At 36.4% G+C, this 26,341-nt stretch overlaps 1 protein-coding gene across 4 annotated transcripts in view; it reads right to left on the bottom strand.

Moving 5' to 3' along the window:
• The window catches only part of LOC126811227 (centrosomal protein 43), a 361,417-nt gene that overhangs the window by 312,691 nt on the left and 22,385 nt on the right, over positions 1-26,341 (bottom strand). The gene's annotated exons all lie outside the window — the stretch shown is intronic.

Raw genomic sequence — 26,341 nt, 5'->3', positions numbered from 1 at the left:
AACAACTCATGAAGTAATTATCAGAAAATCATTAGAATTTGTTTGGTTTTTATAAAGTTCTGCCCCAAGCTAACGTTGGTTTTATTTTATTTGTATACGAAACATTTAATATCATGGATTTAGCCGTTAAAATTATCAAAATTCATTGAAAATCAATATACTTGTTTGTCTCAAGACCTTAAACACTGTATAGATTTAAAGTCAATCGTATATTAACTTTGTCCTCTAGAGCATCCACAAGATATTTCGAAGTGATCAAGTACCATAACTCTGGCAGTAATTATTAGTAATCACTGAAAATCAATAGGATTCTTCGTCTCATGACCTTAAACACAGTGTATAAATTTAAAGTCAATCGGATATTAAATTTGGCTTCTAGAGCGTCCACGAATTTTGTGGAAGTGATCAAGGGCCATAACTCTGGCAGTAATTATCGGAAATCGCTGAAAATCAATAGACTTTTTCGTCTCATGACCTTAAACACTGTGTATAAATTTAAAGTCAAACGGATATTAACTTTGGCCTCTAGAGCGTCCACAAGATTTTTTGAAGTGATCAAGGGCCATAACTCTGGCATTAATTGTCGGAAACTGCTGAAAATCAATAGGCTTCCTCGTCTCATGACCTTAAACACTGTGTATACATTTAAAGTCAATCGGATATTAACTTTAGCCTCTAGAGCGTCCACAAGATTTTTCAAAGTGATCAAGGACCATAACTCTGGCAGTAATTATCGGAAATCGCTGAAAATCAATAGGCTTTTTCGTCTCATGACCTTATACACTGTGTATAAATTTAAAGTCAATCAGATATTAACTTTGACCTCTAGAGCGTCCACAAGATTTTTTGAAGTGATCAAGGGCCATAACTCTGGCAGTAATTATCCGAAATCGCTGAAAATCAATAGGCTTCTTCGTCTCATGACCTTATACACTGTGTATAAATTTAAAGTCAATCAGATGTTAACTTTGACCTCTAGAGCGTCCACAAGATTTTTTGAAGTGATCAAGGGCCATAACTCTGGCAGTAATTATCAGAAATCGCTGAAAATCAATAGACTTCTTCGTCTCATGACTTTAACACTGTGTATAAATTCAAAGTCAATCGAATATTAACTTTGGCCACTAGAGCGTCCTCAAGATTTTTTGAAGTGATCAAGGGCCATAACTCTGGCAGTAATTATCGGAAATCGCTGAAAATCAATAGGCTTTTTCGTCTCATGACCTTAAACACTGTGTATAAATTTAAAGTCAATCTGATATTAACTTTGGCCTCTAGAGCGTCCACAAGATTTTTTGAAGTGTTAAGGGCCATAACTCTGGCAGTAATTGTCGGAAACTGCTGAAATTCAATAGGATTCCTCGCCTCATGACCTTAAACACTGTGTATAAATTTAAAGTCAATTGGATATTAACTTTGGCCTCTAGAGCGTCCACAAAGTTTTTTGAAGTGATAAAGGGCCATAATTGTCGGAAACTGCTGAAAATCAATAGGCTTCCTCGTCTCATGGCCTTAAACACTGTGTATAAATTTAAAGTCAATTGGATATTAACTTTGGCCTCTAGAGCGTCCACAAGATTTTTTGAAGTGATCCAGAGCTATAACTCGGGCAGTAATTATCGGAAATTGCTGAAAATCAATAGGCTTCTTTGTCTCATGACCTTAAACACTATGTATAAATTTAAAGTCAATCGGATATTAACTTTGGCCTCTAGAGCGTCCACAAGATATTTTGAAGTGATCAAGGGCCTTAACTCTGGCATTAATTATTGGAAATCGCTGAAAATCAATAGGCTTCTTCGTCTCATGACTTTAAACACTGTGTATAAATTTAAAGTCAATCGGATATTAACTTTAGCCTCTAGAGCGTCCACAATTGCTTGTGGACGCCGGACCGCCGACAATATACGACCACATTTCAATGTGGACGTATAAAAAGGAATATTTTTAGAAAACTCTACGAAACCTAATTTCTGAAAGCAAGAATAAAACGATCTATAAATAGATTACTGTCACTGTTAGGCCAGGAATATCGCAGCCAATCGGATGCTTGAATGGAAGATAGTCCGGATCATTTAGTATTTGTTAAACTGTTTGAACTTACAATACAAGACTTGAAGACCGCATCTACTTAATTCCGCTACACGTGGTATTTGAGAATTTTCTTACACAAGGTCACAAGCAGACGCTTTTTAAACATCAGCATAGCAAAGTGACATTATTATTAAATATCGAAATATTTAACTATATCGTTGAAAAAAATGCCAATATCGATATCGTCCCTTTTTGCAATATCGTACAGCCCTATGAAGAGGGGGTACTGTCCCCAGTGTAATCCACTCTGGCTTAGTTCGGGCTGAAATCAAAGTAAGATCGTAAGTACACCTTCTGTCCCATTCTGGTACAAATAAACATGGATACTGTAAATACTTTCCCAGAAGTGATAATAAATTTCATCCTATAAAACATTTCAAAATACTTGAACTAAACCAGATCAAATCACACAAGGAGACATGACTCCCTCACCACTGACCCATGTGAATAAGAAATCCACTAAAGGCATCAGTTTCCCACGGGTCAGTGGTAAGAAAGATCCCATCTAGAAACATACATATCGTTACACCCATCATCTAAACAACAAACCAAATGCAAAAAATGGGACTAAGTGATCACGCCACATTGTCACAACTCACTTGTCTAAACCCCCAGATCATGGCTGACGACACTACAATTCAAACACGTGCACTGACCTACTTATCGGATCACAATCAAGCAGGTAAACAATTTACACACAAATAAGACGCTTAGAAGTCTGTTGTGTAATCAATTTCTCTTAATTGATCAATTGCGTCAATCTACAATTAATAGTCACCAATAAATTTCTCCACTGAAAATTACCAATTTTGCCGCACAAATAATTTCACGCCACCAAGGCTTTCCTATTTCCATGAGGACTTTTAAAAGTTGAATACCACCAAATTATAACCCTATCCACTAAGGCTATTGGCTACCTAAGCTAAAATCAATATGCTACCAAGGCTATTGGCTACCTAAGCCATAATCAATAAGCCACCAAGGCCATTGGCTACCTAAGTCAAAATCAATATACCACCAAGGTATTTTCAAGTAAAAATAAAATCTATTACCATTTAATGAAACAAGCACACGTCTGTCCACCTCGCTGTCTTAATGAAGAAAGAACTGAATACATCATACTACGTCATCATTTCAAGTTTCAACAAAATCGGATAAAATTGTGACCTCTATAGGGTCCACAATTCAAACTCAGCCTTCCTTAGGGTGTAACGGTGATATACTAAAACGTTTTTTTAAATCAGATAAAAATTACGACCTCTATAGGGTCCACAAGCTAAAAACACGATTTTTTGTACAATCAGGGGCCATAATTCAGAAAGTTATGGTCCGATATGCGCGAATATCAAAAGGAACGGAGATCTTTGGGTTATAAACATATATTTCAAGTTTAAACCAAATAGGATAAAAATTGTGACCTTTACAGTGTTCACAAGCTAATAATGTGATTTTTTGTACAATTAAGTCCGATACATACCAATATCGAAAGGAACCGAGATCCTAGGGTGATAAACCTATATTTCAAGTTTCGTTGAAATCGGATAAGAATTGTGACCTCTAGAGTGTTCACAAACAATTGTGGACAGACGGACGAACAGGGGTGACTACAATATACGTCCACATGAAAATGTGGGCGTATAAAAACGTGATTTTTCGTACAATCAGGGGCTATAATCCATGAAATTTCGATCCGATACATGCCAATATCGAAATCAGCCAAGATCTTTTGGGGATAAACCAATATTTCAAGTTTCGTCAAAATCGGATAAGAATTGTGACCTGTAGAGAGTCCACAAACAATTGTGGACGGACGGACAGGGGTGACGACAATATACGTCCACATGAAAATGTGGGAGTATAAAAATGATCTTGAGCAGAAGGTAAAGTTCTGGATGGGAATAGGGGGTAAGGTAGGGGTGCTTCCAAATCTAGGGTGCCATCCACAATCCCACCCCACAATGAATGTCAACAAAATACTGGCTATAACATTAAGATTGACTTAATATATTAATGGTTTCCCTATTGATTTAATATAATAAATGGTTTCCCTATTGGTTTAATATGTTAAATGGTTTCCCTATTGATTAAGATTAATTAGTTGTTACTTGTTTTTGTATATAAACCTTCTGTACATTATTTTCATTGAATTTAAATCAGAAGCCAAATTTTTAGGAATGACATTTGATTCAAAACTTTCCTGGAAAGCACATATAGATAGCGTAGTAAGTCGCACATCAAAAACACTCAATTTAATGAAATACATCAGAGGAATGGAATGGGGCGCAAGCAGAAGTACTCTTATGCTAATATACAGAGCATTCATCCGCTCGGTAATCGACTACGGATGTCTAGCTTATGCAAATGCAAGTGATGCACAGCTCAATAAATTAAACATAATACAAGGAAAGGCATTAAGACTAGCCACAAGAGCCGCAATAGGAACCAAAACAGTTGCCCTTCTACAAGAGATGGGAGAACTCCCGCTTGATCTTAGACGAGAGGAACTGTCACTCAAGTATTGGGGCAAACTGCAAATGCTAAAAGAAAAATGTCCGACATATAAGTGCCTCCAACAATTCAAACGAATAGGCTATAGGAAAAACACGCGTCCTATGACATTCGGGCAAATGTCAAACGATGTCTTAAATAAACACGGTTTAAAAGGGACAATAATAGAAACAAAAACTTATCCCGCCACTCCACCCTGGCAATTAAGCAATCCAATCATCAATACGCACCTAATCAACGTTACAAACAAACACGATAATCCCATTGAGGCTAGAGCACTAACACTAGAGCTGATAGACACAAAATGGGCTGACCATATTTAAATCTATACAGATGGGTCGAAAAATAATACACAGGGACTAACAGGATACGGCATTTTCATCCCCAAAGCAAAGCTAAACATCAAGAAAAGGATACCAGAACATTGCTCTGTGTACACCGCAGAATTGATGGCCATTAAAACTGCAATAGAATGGCTCGCCACCCAAAAACACCAAAAAGCCGTTATCCTATCAGACTCACTAAGTAGCATTAAATCCATCGAATCAGACTATTCCAAAAGCAGACAGGACATAATCCACCAAATTAGGTATATTATTCTAACAATAAAGAATAACGGAAGAGAGGTAGTCCTTGCATGGATCCCCTCCCACATCAATATCCTCGGCAATGAACAGGCTGACAAGCTAGCCAAGGAAGGGTTGGCATTAACTGATATAGAAAATTTAGAATACAGCAGTCAAGAATTCACAAGCATAGCCAAAGATAAAATTAAAAATGCTTGGAAAACCCGTCTAAAACAAGAGAATACTCATCGCTATCAAATTGATAGCAATCTTGTAGACAAGGTTTACACCAATCATCCCTCAATCAAAATATGCAAACTCATCACGAGGCTTAAAACGATAAACGTAATAAAAGACTTCACCTTCAATCCAATTAAATGCCCATGTGGACAAATCGCGACCACGTCTCACCTGCTAATTGACTGCAATCAATTGAACAAAGAACGTCAATCTGTAATTAAGAATCTAGCAGAGAGGGGAAACATCCTCTGTCTCAAAACACTCCTCTCTCCACAACCCGACGATAGACACTGGACATCACAGCTTGTCTGGGATTTTATTGAGAACATAGGGATGACCAAATATATAAAATAATGAATATAATCAATTAAGAGTAGGGTGGAGCGCAAAAATGTCCTCTAGAAGGAAGCGTAAACCGCCCTACACAACTAATATAACTCCGATATAATTAACAAATCAACTAATTAAACCAATCAACTAACTGTAGGATGGAGCGCAAAAATGTCCTCTAGAAGGAAGCGTAAACCGCCTTACACAACTAATAAAACCAACTAATCAACAGTAGGGTGGAGCGCAAAAATGTCCTCTAGAAGGAAGCGTAAACCTCCCTACATTTATAATAAAAACACTAATCTACCAACTAATAAAACCAATTAATTAATAGTAGGGTGGAGCGCAAAAATGTCCTCTAGAAGGAAGCGTAATCCGCCTTACACAACTAATATAACTCCGATAAAATTAATAAATCAACTAATAAAACCAACTAATCAACAGTAGGGTGGAGCGCAAAAATGTCCTCTAGAAGGAAGCGTAAACCTCCCTACCTCATTAACAAGATTCAATAGACCAATCAACCAACCTATGAAACCACACTGATTAATTGAACAAACTCCCCCAAAGATCAATGACAAGTGATCGAACATGGACCAAACAAAGAAGCTCGAAAGCAAGCCGCGTGTCATGACAATCTAACCCACAGTCAAGACCCAGCTTACACTAGTCAATTAGGTCTAGAGTGTCAAGCACAGGATATAAAACCACAAACAAAATAGTCTAATCATTCTTCATCATGGCCAGTAAACTGAACGTCGCACTAACTGGATCATCCTACATCAGACATCTCCAGAAGTACGCCAAGAAAACAAAACAACCGATCCACAATTGCCACAACATACTGGACTACGGAGTAAGTGGGGCCAGGGTTTCATCATGCAGAAGTAGACTGAGCCGAATATCCAAAGCCACAGATATAGCACTTGTTTATATTGGGGGCAATGACATTCAGCCCGACACCAACCCCGAAACACTTGCTGACCATATCATCGAGGTCATGCTTGCCATTCAGGGCAGAGTCGGGATGATTCCTGTCATTTGGATAAATTCCTACCCAAGGCTTAAACCCAGATACTTCGCTGGTCCTCTCGAGTATATTCATATACAAGAGAAGTTAAATCAGCACATGCTGAGGAAACTGGCCCCATACCCCATGTTGCACTACGGGGGAACTTACTCCTACCAGAAAAAGAACTGGAGAACGGCCTCAGAAAAGATGCTACAGAAAGATATGATCCACCTGAACGACAGAGAACACCAAAATCTACTGGACATGATTCGAATTATGATAGACGAAAGTGCCCAACACTATTATGGGATAGATAAGCCCTACCAATGCATAGGTAAACCATGGAAGATTGACAACTGTCTAAGTCTCTTCCATGAATCAACCAGTATCTTTTAAAATGTATAATCAACCATTAATATAATCCATAAGTAATTTATTATTCTCATTATTACCATTAAATATAATTTATGAGCAATTTATCATTCTTATTATTTATCTGCAATTCAGTTTTTTTTTTTTTTTTTTTTTTTTTTTTTTTTTTTTTTTTATAATGATTACCCGCCCCCCCCCCCCCACGAAGCCTTACTAGACGAAATAACCATAAAATCAAAGTAAGATCAAATACTCTCTCTTCTCTAGCTTTCTTTTTCAGGTGCTGGATTCTTCCTTCAGAGAACCAACAATAAAAGGAATGAATAACAGAAATAAAGATGTAACAACGCCACCATACCGGACAACAATACCCAAATGGAAGGAAGAATGGACCAGGACTCATACTCACCAACAAAGCCCCAAGGTAGAGTTGCACCGCCCTGCCATTCTACCGGACAGAACGACCAGACCAACCCAAACGACCCAAAATATATATATATGTACATATTTTGTCTTTGTCTGTGAAAATGTCCGTCTTTGTCCATGTCTGTTGCGTCCAATCGCATGCTTGTAAATTTCTACTAGCACCTGTTTCGTCCTTTGCACATGTTATCCTACTGTTGTTTATTGTCCTGTGTACATATATATGTAAAACCTAATCATCCTAATATTTCTCACTAACCACATTGTAAATTAATGCACCTTGTACACATAACATGTCATTGTCTGCGATATCACCTCGGTGGAAGCGGACGTAAAACACAACTAACAACTAACTAACTATTTTCATTATCATTTGCTTGAAAACGTTGAGAGATCACACAACGAAACGTCGCTTTAAATAAAATAGTAACTGTGTTCCATATTATGTTTTTGTATTACGTATGTCAATTGCTAAATGCCGCTCAAAGTAGGTGAATATAAAGTTAGAAGATTGGCAAGACCATTTAGATATTTAAAAGTTAACAATGCAATTTTATAGATTATTCTAGATTAAACCGGGAGCCAGTGTAAATTAACGAGAGCATCGCTAACACTGCAATATACGTCCACATTCCTGATTTGATTGATATGGTACTTTTTAAAATGAAAAGAATAAAATATGAAATGGCTGTAAGTGTAATATGAAAGAGACAACCTTTATATTATATAAGTTAACACTATTTGCGTACTGGGAGTAGCCATTTTGTACGGCAGTTTCGGTTGGATTTTTAGGGAATTTGAACTCAACATTCATTGAGGTGTAACGTGGATATATACCCTTCAAAAAAAGTAGGGGATATTGAAATGCAAATACCTATGCAGGTTGTGATATGATAAATAGTCATGGACACTTTACATGCTTCGAGAGTATGTTCACAGATGAAGAACTTATCGCCCCAACAGAACCACTGAGCTGCACATGCGACACGCAATAGCGCCATACACGTGGGAGGGGTTCATTGTCAAATTTGACACTTCAAAGAAGGGTTGATGAAAAGTGCTGCATGCTGGTTTATCTATCCATGTTTGCTTTCCTATCAGAAGATTTACTGTTTAGTGTATCTTTGCTTTAGTGTGTTATGTTTAATTTGATCGGGAGACGCGTTCCCGGAATTCACATTCAAAATATCGGAATTCGCACTTAAGGTCCATGGTTACATTAATAATAAATTACTTTAAAACACCAGAATTCACTTTGAGAAAATTGGGCATTGAAAACATATGAACACCGGAATTCACTTTGAAAACATATAAACATCGCAATTCAATTTCAACATATCGGAATTCGCACTAAAGACCTTCGTATTTACTAATATTTTACCTTAATAATAAATTACTATAAAACACCGAAATGACCGGAATTCATATTGAAAAAATAAACACCGGAATTCACTTTCAAAATATCAGAATTTGTACTTACTAATATTTTACACTAATAATAAGTTAATTTAAAACACCGGAATTCACTTACAAAATATCACCGGGATTAACTTTGAAAACATATAAACATCGGGATTCACTTTCAACATATCGGAAATCGCACTTAAGACCTTCGCATTTACTAATATTTTACATGAGTAATAAATTACTTTAAAGCACCGGAATTCACTTTGAGAAAATCACAATTCGCCCCAAGACAATTGTATTTTCCATTAATATTAATACTAGAATGTATCTGTCTGTAAAACGATATGATAAGAACGCAGCAGTAATCCATGTAAAATGTCAAACTGTGCATTTCTTGAAAGTGGAGCAAAACGTTCTCAGTGTAGATGAGCTAAGTTTATTCGAAAATTAACTTCATAATAATAAGCCAATCAAATAAAGTCTCATCAATAATGGTTTGGATGTTTTCATAGATAATCCATTGTTGCATGAAGCAGTCCAGATTAAATAAAGTGTAAAGTGTGATTGTGAGTTGTATTGTGCCACTAACAAGACGCAAAAACACAGATGTCACACAATTTCGGCTTAATCCTTACTGATTATTCTTTAAATCAACACTGATGTGTTTAGTAGTTATTTTAATAATTAATTTGCAGTGGATATGAAGTTCAGATTTATGTTTAACTTGTTTGTTGACCGGGCCCTTTTGTTGATTGTCTCTAATCATAGCTATAATATTAAATTGTTTATTGCACTATATATATATATATATATATATATATATATATATATATCTACCGTAAACAAAGAAGTACTTGTACTTTATTTACTTTAATATATATATCATAATATGTTTCATGTATATAATTACAGTTTTAATAAACTATTAATCAATCTCTAATTACAATACATTACAACGTAAGTATACATTTATTTTTTGTCAACAAAAATCACATAGAGGAGAGCGGGGCACAGTGGGCATGATTTCTTTTTTTTAGTAAATTTACCTGAAGTGAAGTCCTACAGAGAATCAAACTATGTACTTAGTTGAAGCCATTTATATGTTTGATTTAACAGTGCTGTTTAGAAGTTAATAAATTGAAACCATTTTTATGTAGATCATTGTAAAAACCAAAATTTTTTTGACCCAATGTGCCCCGTATGTGGGGTACATAATATTACTAATGAGAGTCGATTTTGGAGTTATTGGGTAATTCAACGCAAATTAATATTTTGGAGTTAGGCGGGTTATTCGACACGCCCTGCGCTATTATAATCATGATCATATATTTGAAATGAATTCCGGTAGTCTTTCAAATAAATACACTTACAGCGCGCCTTCATCTGGCCTGTGGAGAGATCAAAAAAGTTATTTGTTATATTATAATCTATTAAACATTTAACATAAATTAGTTTTGTGGGAGGAATCAGGGATTTTCGAAGTGAATTTCGGTGTTTGTAAATGATTCCGGTGTTTGTAAATGATTCAGGTGATTGTAAATGAATTCCGGTGATTAGTCTACCCGCTGCTGAATACTGCTGATAGTAGCATGTACTAACCAAATTTTGAGCAATTGCTTTGAAACATGGCATAAATAATTGCCAAAACATAAGAATTTTAAAACTGTTGATATTTTTAGAATCGGACTTAAACTTTTTTAATATTCAATTTTTATTAATTTTGTTTTTTCGGCCCAAAATCGAAATCTGGTCCAAAAAGTGGTAATTTGAATTCAGTGTAATGTAAAAAAAATATTTTTCAATGAATTAACATGAAACTTGTTAGAATAACAGTTTGGTTACTCCTTATTAAATTTACAATCATTCAGATAACAAATAAGACCCCCTTTTTGCAGGAAAAGTGGTTATCAATAAACAGGGTTAGGCTTAAATTTGACGATAGTTTGCTATTTCTCCTTTTTTTTAACATTTGCTCCCATCACACAAATCCGAAAATATGCATTTCAAGCAGGGGAAAAGGAAGATATGTGGAGATCGGGTTTTAACTCCACTTGACTCAGACTAGGTCATTTTGGGACTAATATACTCCACAGCAGCTAAATCGTCCGAGTGGTCGACAAGGGTTGTCGAATATTTATTCCTTTGTAGGTAATTGGGGGTCTTTACAAGACAGTTCCATACAAATCAGACTATAAATTTTGTCGTTTGAGGGTTTACAAGGTTCTACAAACTGAAATAATGGTCTCAACTCTGGAAGTAATCTACAGAAATTGTTGAAATTTGACAGGATTTTAGTTTTACTAATTTAAATAATGCATATAAATTTCATACATATCGGATGATAACTTTCATCAATCGAGCATTAACAAGGTTTAACAAAATGAAACAAGGGCAATAACTCTAGAAGTAATTATTGTAAATTGCTGAAATTCAATAGGCTTTTTCGTTTCACTAATTTAAATCATGCATATAATCGGGTGCTAACTTTTGGCGTTAGAGCGTTCACAAGGATCAATAAAGTGAAACAAGGACCATAACTCTAGACATAATAAATGGAAATTGCTGAAATTCAATAGGCTTTATCGTTTCACTAATCTAAATAATGCATATACATTTCACAAAGATTCGGTGATAAATTTTGGTGATGGAGCGTTCACAAGGTTCAATAAAGTGAAACAAGGGCCATAACTCTAGAAGTAATTAACGGAAATTGCTGAAATTCAATAGGCTTTTTCGTCTCACTAATTTAAATAATGCATATAATTTTCAGAAAGATCGAATGATAACTTTTGACGTTAGAGCGTTCACAAGGATCAATAAAGTGAAACAAGGGCCATAACTCTAGACGTAACGGAAATTGCTGAAATTCAATAGGCTTCTTCGTTTCAGTAATCTTAATAATGCAAATAAATTTCAGAAAGATCCGAGGATAACTTTTGACGTTAGAGCGTTCACAAGGATCAATAAAGTGAAACGAGGGCCATAACTCTAGACGTAATAAACGGAAATCGCTGACATTCAATAGGCTTCTTCGTTTCAGTAATCTAAATAATGCATATAAATTTCAGAAAGATCGAATGATAACTTTTGGCGTTAGAGCGTTCACAAGGTTCAATAAATGGAAACAAGGGCCATAACTCTAGACATAATAAACAGAAATTATTGAAATTAAATAGGATTCTTCATCTCACTAATGTAAACAACATATATCAATTTTAAAACAATTGGATGATAACTTTTGGCGTTAGAGTGTTCTTCCTTTTTATACGCCCACATTGAAATGTGGACGTATATTGCCGTCGCTCCCGTCCGACGGCAATATACGTCCACATTTCAATGTGGGCGTATAAAAAGGAAGAACAAAAATGTACATTTATGAAATTGTAAGAAAGTAAAATTTGTTTCTAATGCAACTGATTTGTTATACCAGTACCTGAAAATAGATATAAAATAGTAAAATTACAACAAGGCTTTTAAGATTTCATCCTACGAAATATTCAATTCAATTCAATTTAAGAGTCATTGCATGAGAAAACCATGCAGAATCGAGAAGATGGGGGGTCGGCAGATCGAGTTCATCTGGGGGGGAGATTTTATGGACTCCTCCAGACTACTTCACAGCCTCACAGCCAGAAGGGCCGATCTCAAAATTTAACCGTTATTGAGATACAGCCTCTGGGTCATTTTTAGCCAATTTTGCCCTTTTTCAGGTCATTTTTGGTCAATTTTCAGCCACCTATTCTGGCGAGTCTAGGGTTTGGATGAAAATGGTGGTGGTTGTTGATGTTAGTGGGGGTCTTCCTGTGCCCCAATCTGAAGACCATGAGGACCATAAAGTCACATCTATTCTCTGAGAGTAATGTTTGTCTGCGATATCACCTCGGTGGAAGCGGACGTAAAATACAACTAACTAACAACTGAGAGTAATGGTCAGCAAAATTGTAACATATGGCGAATAAAACAGAAAATATACACCTTCGGAGATTAGCTCTATTTTCTATGATGCGGGGGTAGGTCAAAATATCGAAATGGTTTTATGCACAGCTCAACACCCTCTATCGATATAAGAAATAAAATCTGTCACCTCGTTTTATTCAATGCGAAATCATAAGCCAAAGTTGGTGAAATTTTCCTATTGTAAATCTCTGATTCTCTAGGAAATGGCCAACTACTTTCATTAAAGATAAGTCAGCTTTTGGGCTCTGAAAATGATCCTATGCCATATTTATTTTTTTGAAGAACTAACTTGGCTCTTTTTACGGTCCATTTCCTCATTATGGGCATCGTAACATTTCCAGCATATATCTAGAACAGAAGAAAAAACAAATCTAAAATTAACAAGAATTTTTTAATGCTGTCAAAGTTAAAAAAAACCCATAGAGCTGGCCTTCAGTAAGATATTACAGCTATATAAGACTCAATGCAGCGAGTTTGAGAACTTCTGGAGTCCATTGCTTAACTCAGTCAAGTCAAGTATACCGTTAAACTATTTTCTGCTAATTATATCAATTGGTTGTGGTCGAGCACACATCGATATTTCAAAGACACAATTTTTCCCTCTTTAATTTGGAATAGTATTCTATTTCACATGTTGCTAACAAAATTGTACTACTACTGGCACAACTAAAGAATTGGGTTTCTGGGGTCTCCTAACCCAGCCATACACCACCAGCATCCCAAACCATCCGCACCTTTCATGTTGAAAAAAACCTACCTAGCTCTCGGACTATGTGAATTATTCTTTGTTGATACAATATATATAATTCTGCTTTTAAAAAACATGCGTTCATCTCATTTTATTTATGTCTGTCAATAATGCTGTTTCTTCGGGTCAGTTTCGGTCAATTTTCTACAGATCGAATAATATCGGCTAAAATTTAATCATTAATGTATTATAAACATGGGTAATTTTATTTTCTAAGTCATGTTGTAACCGATCTATGTAAAAAAAGACAGAATGAGCACATTTGGAATGAAAACAAATAGCTACAGTGCTCGCCATAGGCATCCATGATGGATATTCAATTTTGGTTTATCGCCATGTACCGTTATTTGCTGTATTTTTACATAATTCTCAATTTAACGCATGATTACGTCCATGACAATTCAGTTTTTAATTTTTTATGAATAGAATATTCTCTAAAGTGTGATAAAATCGTAAAATTATGTTGGAATATTCCTACGTAAAGAAATGGAAAATATTTGATTTTTTAAAATTCTAGAAAAAATCGTTCCACTCACCTGATACGGGTCGAATTGTCATATTCCACAGGTCCAACATTCTCCCGAACATCTCCCGCTAAGTTACACCATCCGCCAATAAAAATAAATGTACGGTAAAACGTAATAGACAATTTTTCCCTTAATTTTTTTCTCCCCTCTTCCTGCATTTTTGGGATGACTTTATGGTCTAGAATTGGAGACCAGCGGCTGCCAGGCAGAATACGCCCACATTTTCGAGAGATGGATAGAAAACAAGCTAAAACGAAAGTGATTTTTCCTACAATCAAGGGCCATAATTCCGGAAATTACAATTCGATATGCGTGAATATCGAAAGGAACCAAGATCTTTGGGTTATAAACTTACATTTCAAGTTTCATCAAATTAAGATTAAAATTGTGACCTCTATAGGGTCCACAACCTTGATATACCATATTTTTACGCAATTTGAGAAAAAGGGGCGGCCATTTTGTCTGTCAGTTTTGGGCAGATTTTCACAAAATTCGAACTCAGCCGTCCTTAGGGTGCAACGGTGATATAATAATACGTTTTTTTAAATCGGATAAAAATTATGACCTCTATAGGGTCCACAAGCTAAAAACGCGATTTTTCGAACAATCAGGGCCATAATTCAGGAAGTTACGGTCCGATATGCACGAATATCGAAAGGAACCGAAATCATTGGGTTATAAACTTACATTTCAAGTTTCAACAAAATCGGATAGAAATTGTGACCTCTATAGGGTCCACAACCTTGATGTACCATATTTTTACGCTATTTGAGAACGAAGGGCGGCCATTTTGTCAGTCAGTTTTGGGCCGATTTTCGCGAATTCGAACTCAGTCGTCCTTAGGGTGATATAATATGTTTTTTTTTAAATCGGATAAAAATTATGACCTCTATAGGGTCCACAAGCTAAAAACTGATTTTTCATACAATATGGGGCCATAATTCAGGAATTTACGGTCCGATATGCGCGAATATCGAAAGGAACCGAGATCTTTGGGTTATAAAGTTACATTAAAGTTTCAACAAAATCGGATAAAAATTGTGACCTGTATAGGGTCCACATTTTTACGCTATTTGAGAACGAACGTTGGCCCTTTTGTCTGTCAGTTTTCGGCCGATTTTCACGAAATTTGATCTCAGTCATCCTAACAAGCTAACAAGAAAGTGATTTTTCCTACAATCAAGGGCCATAATTCAGGAAATTACAATTCGATATGCGCATATATCGAAAGGAACTGAGATCTTTGTGTTATAAACTTACATTTCAAATTTCAACAAAATCGGATAAAAATTGTCACCTCTATAGGGTCCACAACCTTGATATACCATATTTTTACGCTATTTGAGAACGAACGGCGGCCATTTTGTCTGTCAATTTTGGCGCGATTTTCACAAAATTCAAACTCAACTGTCCTTAGGGTGGAACGGTAATATAATAATACGTTTTTTTAAATCGGATAAAAATTATGACCTCTAATGGGTCCACAAGCTAAAAACATGATTTTTCGTACAATCAGGGGCCATAATTCAGGAAGTTAAGGTCCGATATGGGCAAATATTGAAAGGAACCGAGATTTTTGGGTTATAAACTTATATTTAAAGTTTCAACAAAATCGGATAAAAATTGTGACCTCTATAGGGCCCACAACCTTGATATACCATATTTTTACGCTATTTGAGAATGAACGGCGGCCATTTTGTCTGTCAATTTTGGGCCGATTTTCATGAAATTGAAACTCAGTCGTCCTTAGGGTGTAACGGTGATATAATAATACGTTTTTTTAAATCGGATAAAAATTATGACCTCTATAGGGTCCACAAGCTAAAAACGCAATTTTTCGTACAATCAGGGGCCATAATTCAGGAAATTACGGTTCTATATGCGCGAATATCAAAAGTAACCGAGATCTTTGGGTTATAGACCTACATTTCAAGTTTCAACAAAATCGGATAAAAATTGTGACCTCTATAGGGTCCACAACCTTGATATACCATTTTCTTACGCTATTTGAGAACGAACGGCGGCCATTTTGTCTGTCAATTTTTGGCCGATTTTTACGAAATTCGAACGCAGTCATCCTTAGGGTGTAACGGTGATATAATAGAACGGTTTTTTAAATCGGATAAAAATTATGACTTCTATAGGGTCCACAAGCTAAAAACGTGATTTTTCGTACAATCAGGGGCCATAATTCAGGAAGTTACAGTCCGATATGCACGAATATCGAAAGGAACTGAGATCTTTGGGTTATAAACTTACATTTCAAGTTTCAACAAAATCGGATAAAAATTGTGACCCCTATAGGGTCCACAACCTTGATATACCATATTCTTACGCTATTTGGGAATGAACGGCGGCCATTTTGTCTGTCAATTTTGGGCCGATTTTCACGAAATTTGAAACTCACTCGTCCTTAGGGTGTAACGGTGATAAAATAGAACGTTTTTTTAAATCGGATAAAAATTATGACTTCTATAGGGTCCACAAGCTAAAAACGTGATTTTTTGTACAATCAGGAGCCATAATTCAGGAAGTTACTGTCCTATATGCGCAAATATCGAAAGGAACTGAGATCTTTGGGTTATAAACTTACATTTCAAGTTTCAACAAAATCGGATAAAAATTGTGACCTCTATAGGGTCCACAAGCTAAAAATGTGATTTTTCGTACAAACAGGGGCCATAATCCATGAAGTTTCAATCCGATACATGCCAATATCGAAAGCAGCCGAGATCTTTTGGGGATAAACCTATATTTCAAGTTTCGTCGAAATCAGATAAGAATTGTACATGTCGACATTGAGAACGAGGGGCAATAATTCCACTCACGTGTAATTCGGTGGTAAATGAGTGACATATGTTTTCGATAAATCGCTCTTTTTTATGTGTCAACTGTCAATTACAGACTAAGTTGATTTAAGTATTTTAAGTACATATCACATATTATGCGAATATGTTATTTCTCGAGCAAAAATTCTACTAAAAGTATTACAATACGCGAATATCAAAAGGAACCTAGATCTTTGAGTTATAAACTTACATTTCAAGTTTCAACAAAATTGGATAAAAATTGTGACCTCTATAGGGTCCACAACCTTGATATACCATATTTTTACGCTATTTGAGAACAAACGGCTACCATTTTGTCTGTCATTTTTTGGCCGATTTTCACGATATTCGAACTCAGCCGTCCTTAGGGTGTAACGGTGATATAATAATACGGTTTTTAAAATCGGATAAAAATTATGACTTCTATAGGGTCCACAAGCTAAAAACGCGATTTTTCTTACAATCAGGGGCAGTAATTGAGGAAGTTACACTCCGATATGCGCGAATATCGAAAGGAACCAAGATCTTTGGGTTATAAACTTACATTTCAAGTTTCAACAAAATCGGATTAAAATTGTGACCTCTATTGGGTCCACAAGCTAAAAACGTGATTTTTCGTACAAACAGGGGCCATAATCCATGAAGTTTTGATCCGATACATGCCAATATCGAAAGCAGCCGAGATCTTTTGGAGATAAACCTATATTTCAAGTTTCGTCAAAATCGGATAAGAATTGTGACCTGTAGAGGGTCCACAAACAATTGTGGACGGACGGACGGACAGGGGCGACGGCAGAATACGTTCACATGAAAATGTGGGCGTATAATAAAAATTGTGACCTCTATAGGGTCAACAACTTTGATATACCAATTTTTCGTACAATCAGGGGCCATAATTCAGGAAGTTACGGTCCGATATGCGCGAATATTGAAAGGAACCGAATTCTTTGGGTTATAAATTTACATTTAAAGTTTTAAAAAGATTGGATAAAAATTGTGACGTCTATAGGGTCCACAAGCTAAAAACGTGATTTTTCGTACAATCAGGGGCCATAATCCATGAATTTTCGATCCGATACATGCCAATATCGAAAGCAGCCAAGATCTTTTGGGGATAAACCTATAGTTCAAGTTTCGTCAAAATCGGATAAGAATTGTGACCTGTAGAGAGTCCACAAACAATTGTGGCCGGACGGACGGACGGACGGACGGACGGACGGACGGACCAACAGACAGACAGACATACATACAGACAGACGGACAAGGGCGACGGCATAATACGTCCACATGAAAATGGGGGCTTAGAAAAATTATGACTTCTATAGGGTCCACAAGCTAAAAACGCGATTTTTCGTAAAATCAAGGGCCATAATTCAGAGAGAGAGAGAAATGGGGTTTAACGTCCACTCGACACAAACTAGGTCATTTCGGGACTAACATATGGTTTTTTAATTTTATTTTGATAATTCGCTTGCGCATAGGGGTCTTTAGCAGTGGGAAGAAACCGGAGGACCCGGAGAAAACCCATGAAGTTGGACAGGCCACCCTACTCCTTGTCACGTACAACCGGGGATTCGAAACCACGCCAGTCGACTCAATGACAAACTTTATGATACAGCGCGCGCACGCTAACCATTCAGCCATCCAACCCCCCGCCATAATTCAGGAAGTTATGGTCCGATATGCGCGAATATCGAAAGGAACCGAGATCTTTGGGTTATAAACTCACATTTCAAGTTTCAACAAAATCGGATAAAAATTGTGACCTCTATAGGGTCCACAACCTTGATATACCATATTTTTACGCTATTTGAGAAACAACGGCAGCCATTTTGTCTGTCAGTTTTCGCCCGATTTTCACGAAATTCGAACTCAGTCGTCCTTATGGTGTTACGGTGATATAATAATACGGTTTTTTAAATTGGATAAAAATTATGACCTCTATAGGGTCCACAAGCTAAAACGCGATTTTTCGTACGATTAGGGGCCATAATTTATACATTTCAAGTTTAAACCAAATCAGATAAAAATTGTGACCTCTACAGTGTTCACAAGCTAAAAACGTGATTTTTCGTGCAATCAGGGCCCATAATCCTTGAAGTTACGGTCCGATACATGCCAATATCGAAAGGAACCGAGATTTTATGGTGATAAACCTATATTTCAAGTTTCATTGAAATCGGATAAAAATTGTGACCTGTAGACTGTTCACAAACAATTGTGGACGGATGGACGGACAGGGGCGACGACAATATACGTCCACATGAAAATGTGGGCGTATAAAAAGGGATCAAATTTGCAATTTCATAGCAGTTTTGGGTAATACTGATGATTTGGCGGCCCTCGCTCCATTCCGGCACAAACCTTTAACGTGGGAGTCACGTGATCAGTGCGGACTCTAGTTTCTATATATAACTCTATGGTCGGGCCCCTGTTAGATATGAACTAAGACTAGTAATTATTTCCCCTTATGTAGTGCGAGTTATAAATAGACAATTTTTCCCTTAATTTTTTTGTCCCCTCTTCCTGCATTTTTGGGTTGACTTTTTGGTCTAGAATAGGAGAAAAGGGATCAAATTTGCAATTTTATAGCAGTTTTGGGTAATACTGATGATATTAGAGTGGAGGGATAGAGGGTGTAAAGTGTCTTTCTGCAGAGCTATCATTTTGTCGGAAGTGAGATTTTCACCCCAGTCAACTTCAAATCCCCGTAGCAAAAAATCTAAACGGTCAACCCCCTACAAAATTATGATGAGGAGATTGCCAAATGTGTTCCCCATTGTGCCTATAAAGATTGGAACCAACGAAATGTTGAGCAAAAAGCTACAGCCTGTGATGTTACAGCGATTTAACATTGAAGTCAATGGGCAAATAATTGCTAGTTTGAGTCCTGATATGGTGACAGGCTTGGGATGTTGATATTTTCTCAGCAGCTTATTTCCTGAAGTTTTGAATGAAAAGTGTCAGAAAGGGTAAGAATACTGTTTTTTTATTGCCCAGCAGTAAGTTTTTTGATTATTTGGTATCAAAATAGCCATGATTGGGGTTATCCGTTGGCTGAGTGTGAATTTTGGGGTGTAAATGTTAACATTTCGTTCACAATGATGTCAAAACATGGTTAGGTCTAAGTATTAAGGCCAACTCAACTGCAGATTTGGTCTAAAGTCATGAGATGTAAACAGGGCTGACCCTAACCCCCGCAATAACATCTATAGACCCCATCACCCAGGCAACTGATCGCTTTCAAAGAACACTTTCGTTGACTTATTTTTTTAGGAACAAACCCGGCAGAGGTAAAAAATTATTCACAGAAAAATCCACATGGAAACCCCCCAAAAGGTCATTATGACCAGCCATCCTAAAAACTTTTGACGAAATGAACACAGAAATATCATCCCTTCAACCACAATCACAAAAACCAAATCTCAACCGAGCGACTAAAACAGCATTAAACACCCTCAAAAAAGACAAAAACATAATAATCAAGAAAAGCGACAAAGGCTTGTGTTGTGTCATAAAGAATCACGCAGACTATATCTCAGAGGCAGAAAAACAATTAAGTAATCCTATACATTACACTAAATTAGACCAACCCATCTTTAAAGCTTGGCGCAGACGGTCAACTTTTCGTCGCTTGTTGCTGCAATAGGCAACTACACGCAACTCCGAGCAATTGGCAACTCGAGGTCTCCCGTGTGCGCTGACTGGCAACGAGAAGCAATTTTTCCCCGGATGTATCCGGAATGCCGATATCACGTGATCATTCAAAATGGCGCCGTACATACAACAACAAAAGCAATACGCAACAGCTTTGGGCATCTATTTGATAATGATGTCTTCCATCTCCACGGACCATGTTAATGTTGTTAGCTGTTCCATCTTGAAGTATCACATGACAGTAGAGCGCTCGCTGATTGGACAGTTAACCAGTTGCTTGTTGCCTGTTGTCGCCTACTGCCGCAGACGAGCAATTTTGAAGCAACAGATGAACAATTTCTCGGCGACGAGCGATTTTCTGTTGTCGAATATCAAACATGTTTGATATTTGGCAACTCGGAGCAACAGCAGGCAACTATTGTTGCCCGTTGGCGCAGACAAGCGATTTTTTCTTTCAATGACCATCGATTTCACTGTTGCCTGAAAGTTGCTCGAAAAAGTTGCCCGTCTGCACCTGGCTTAAGGACACCGCAACTTTAATAAACAACATCTTACATGGATTGCAAGACAAGGAATTACATAACAGCAAAACAATATGATTATCTATCCGCTAAATCTGATTGCCGACAAAGACATCTCAATACACTACCAAAAATATATAAAAATTCAGAAACAGAATGGTTTATACCTAATAAATTACCCAAGGGACGCCCAATAACATCAGACTGTGGCAGCGAATCATACAACGTATCACAATATATAGACCATTTCTTATTACCCCTAGCATGCCAACACCCATCTTACCTTAAAGACACTAACGATTTCATTCACAAAATCAAACAGTTAAGAGTCCCCTAACACACCATTTTAATAGCCATTGACGTACAGAGCATGTACACGAACATCGATAATAACACAGGTATTGAAGCAGTTAGGAAAGCATTCCTTAGGAACCCGCAAGCATCCAGGCCGGACGAAGAAATCCTCAAACTACTCGACATTTGTCTGAGGAGGAATGACTTTGCTTTCAACGACCAAGTATACCTCCAGTCTTCCGGAACTGCGACGGGTAAAGAGTTGCCCCGAGTTATGCAAACCTCTTCATGGCGGAGTGGGAAAGGGAAGTTCTGCCACTCTGCCCATTAAAACCAGATTCTACGGACGCTTTCTAGATGGCGTTTTCATAGTCTGGACGTACACACTAGACAAATTTTGGATGTTTTTCAACATTCTGAACAATCATCATCCATCTGTCAAATTAACCGCAAAGTAAGTCATAACAGCATAGATTTTCTTGACACCATCGTCTTTAAAAGTAGCAACACCAATAACACTGGCCAACTGGAAACTAAAGTATTTTTCAAAGAAACCGATACACATCAATTATTGTTCAAGAGCTCCTTTCACCCCAAACATACCTTCTCTGGCATCATAAAATCTCAAGATTCTCCGTTTTCATAGGATATGTACTCAGAAGATTGACTTTGCGTCAGCATGTATGCTGGTATTTAGCGAACTAAGAGAAAGGGGATACTCCAAACGCTATCTACGACATATAAAAAACAACACTCTAGCTGAACTTGCCGCCAAAGAAACAAATGATATGCAATCAGCAGTTAAAACTAAAACTCATGGCCATCCAAGATGTCAAACATGCAAAATCTTAAACATATCCGACCATTTCCATAACAAAACATCTGGCACACAATTCTCAATATTAGACCAACTTTCATGCAGTAGTTCAAACATAATTTATCTAATTTCATGCAGTCAATGTGACAAGCAATACGTGGGAGAGACTCAAATGCACTTAAGGAAAGAATTAACAGTCAGCGATCAGACATAGTCACCAAAAAAGACAAACCGGTCTCAATTCATTTCAACCAACCAAATCTTGACATTTCTGATCTCATTGTCACGCCAATAGAAAAGACCAAGAGCGACTTTGAAACTACAGAAGAAATTAAAACATTTAGGCTAACAAGAGAAAAATTCTGGATTAACAAATTGAAAACAACAGCCCCCCCTAGGTTTGAATATTCATACAGCTAGCGCAATAGTCCCTTTTGTAGTTCCATTTAGCGCAACAGCAGCAAGTGCATCCAAAATCATCAGAAAACACTATACTGATCTCCAAGAAAATCACCCGAAAATATTCACACAGAAATTATAATTGCATATTCTAAAAATAAAAATCTGAACGATATCCTAGTGCACAGTAAATTAGATTAAATAAGACCAGTCTCCACCCTAACCCAAAACAAACCATATATCAAATCCTATCCCTAAATGTTAGTAAATAAAATCAACTAGATATAAGAACCCCTAGCCCTAAATTGTGTCAAAAAATCATGTGCCCTAACTAAAGATGTAAACTGTCACTCGGTTAACCGGTCACGGTTCGGTTGCACTGTTGAACCGGTTCAAAAAATTACTAATCGGTATTCGTTTTCATATGATACCCGACCTTTAAACCCAGCAATGATAGCCACAACATTGTTTTCTTTCACGAAGACCACATAAATATTTTAAATAGCACTTGTCATTAGTAATAAGTCTCAGGAAGTTGACGTCTTTAAATTCCGCTCAAAGTTTTGACAATTGTGTACTTATAAGCACTCACTGCCAAGCATTAAATAGCCTCAACTGATTGACAAATTGTTTAACCTCATCACATCACAAACAAAGTCTCAAAATGAAACAAGTATGATGTGATGAAATAATATTAAAATAAAGGGGATATAATTGTAAAATTGTTTATATTATCACTGGAGTGCGCGATGCTGTGGGGTCAAGGTTGACATACAGGTCATTGGTACCATACAATACAGCATGGCTTGTGATAGAAACATGTGTAGTAAATTCTTTGGAATTAGCTGATGTTGAATAATCAAACTTATTTTATATTTAAATGAAATGAAATGAAATGAAATGGGGTTTAACGTCCTACTGTTTTGCTCCGAACTGGGCTAATGAAGACGGTTTATATTTAAAAATCCAAAGGTATGCTTTCAAATATTGATTTCATAACTAATCTTATGAAGTATTAGTGAAGCTTTTGTTTAAACCAGCGGCTGTCAGGCAGGATTCGCCCACATTTTCGAGAGATGGATAGAGGACAAGCTAAAAAGAAAGTGATTTTTCCTACAATCAAGGGCCATAATTCAAGAAATTACATTCGATATGCGCAAATATCGAAAGGAACCAAGATCTTCTTTGTGTTATAAACTTACATTTCAAGTTTCAACAAAATCGGATAAAAATTGTAACCTCTATAGGGTCCACAACCTTGATATACCATATCTTTACGCTATTTGAGAACGAACGGCGGCCATTTTGTCTATCAATTTTGGGCCGATTTACAAGAAATTCAAACTCAGTCATCCTTAGGGTGTAACGGTGATATAAAATATGTTTTTTTAAATCGGATAAAAATTATGACCTCTATAGGGTCCACAAGCTAAAAACGTGATTTTTCGTACAATCAGGGGCCATAATTCGGGAAGTTACGGTCCGAAATGAGCGAATATCGAAAGGAACCGAGATCTTTGGGTTATAAACTTAAATTTCAAGTTTCAACAAAATCGGATAAAAATTGTGACCTCTATAGGGTCCACAACCTTGATATACCATATTTTTACGCTATTTGAGAACGAACGGCGGCCATTTTGTCTGTCAGATTTTCAGTCGATTATCACGAAATTCAAACTCAGCCATCCTTAGGGTGTAACGGTGATATAATAATACGTTTTTTTAAATCGGATAAAAATTGTGACCTCTATAGGGTCCACAAGCTAAAAACGCGATTTTTCTTACAATCAGGGGCCATAATTCAGGAAGTTACGGTCCGATACGCGTGAATATCGAAAGGAACTGAGATCTTTGGATTATCAACTTAGATTTCAAGTTTCAACAAAATCGGATAAAAATTGTGACCTCTATAGTGTCCACAAACTAAAAACGTGATTTTTCGTACAAACAGGGGCCATAATCCATGAAGTTTCGATCCAATACATGCCAATATCGAAAGGAACCAAGATCTTTTGGAGATAAACCTATATTTCAAGTTTCGTCAAAATCGGATAAGAATTGTGACCTGTAGAGTGTCCACAAACAAATTGTGGACGGACGGACGTCCAGACATCCGGACAGACAGGGGCGACGACAATATACGTCCACATGAAAATGTGGGCGTATAAAAAATCAACATTTCAATTCAACTGGTCTATAGTCATTAAATGACCTGTCAGCACGCACAAGATGGAGAAATGAAACATCAAGAATGAATGAATGAATGGAATTTGTACTGACTGTTAACTTAAAAGCTGTAATACTAATAATTTAAAAATATATTATTAAGTCTTATTTTGGTGCAACAAATATTTTGATAGAAAATATTTATGGGTTAACCGGTTACGGTTGGGTTTTTAACGACCAGTTAACCGGTTCAAGAATTTTAGAACCGTTACATCCTTAGCCCTAACCCTATTTACATGTTGTGACCTTGAACAAAGTCTGCAGTTGGCCTTAATATTTAGACCTAACATGTTTTGACATCTTACTTCTACTCGTTGCCACTGGCAACCTTTGATAAAACTGTCCTGTTTATTTGCAATACATGCATAAAAGTATCACCCACGGTTTCGGGGCTATTCTTGGTTCGAATATGCACCCAGGTGATACATATGTAATATTTCATACATATGGATAATTTGTAGATGTGGATGAGCTAGGATTGGGGGTGTATAGCTTATTTGTGGAGAAGTATTATAGTGAAGGTGGTCACTGCATTATAAGTCCAATTCGAAATCTGTTTCAATATTTCTTTATATACAGTTAAATAATTACAATAATTACAATATTTACAAGATCATATCAAAGGGTTACTAAATGTCTTAAGCCTATCTCATCTGATGTCCCTGTATATTTTTTATTTTCTTCTGTCTGTGTAGGGGTCTTTTAAACAAACTAATTTGCATACAGACAAAAAGACAATTATTTCAACAAATCAGATTAAAGATAAAATTAGGGATAAAAATATATAGTAACGAATCAAATGAAAGAAGTTAAATTAATATATAAATTTCATTGGGTAAAAGTTTTACAATAACATATAGAATTAGTTAATAAGCTTTTAAGCCATTAATAAAATTAAAAGCGTCGACACTTGATTGGCACTGATCTGACTGCATTGTTTAATGTATAAATCTTTATTTCGAGCTTTCTACTAATAAGCCTATTGGCACCTCAAAGATTATAATAGTACAGTCAAGACCATTCTTGCTTAGGGCAATCACTTTAAGAGGTTTAAATCAAAATATTAAAATCTAAATCAATGAATAGTATAGAGTCAGCCATATTGATGAATATAGAAGTAAGAATTAAATTATGCATTATTTGAAAAAGAAATTAATATCACTATTCGGTGATAAAAGTATCAGTGTATCAGAAATGTACAGAAAGAGTACTGTTCATTTCTGATACATGGATACTTTTATACCCTTTTAGATACCTATCAAGCAGTGGACGTTTAGCCCGACGCAGATCGCAATTGATAAGGATGGCTCTATACAATGTACATGAAACAACTAGTCAAAATCATAGTAACAAAACAAAATGGGGGGAACTACATGGCAGTTCAAAAACATATACAATGACATTAAATTAACATA

This window comes from Patella vulgata, chromosome 2, assembly GCF_932274485.2.
Source record: "Patella vulgata chromosome 2, xgPatVulg1.2, whole genome shotgun sequence".
NCBI lineage: Eukaryota > Metazoa > Mollusca > Gastropoda > Patellidae > Patella > Patella vulgata.
The sequence above is the reverse complement of the archived record's forward strand: the minus strand, read 5'-3'. Positions and strand labels throughout refer to the sequence as shown.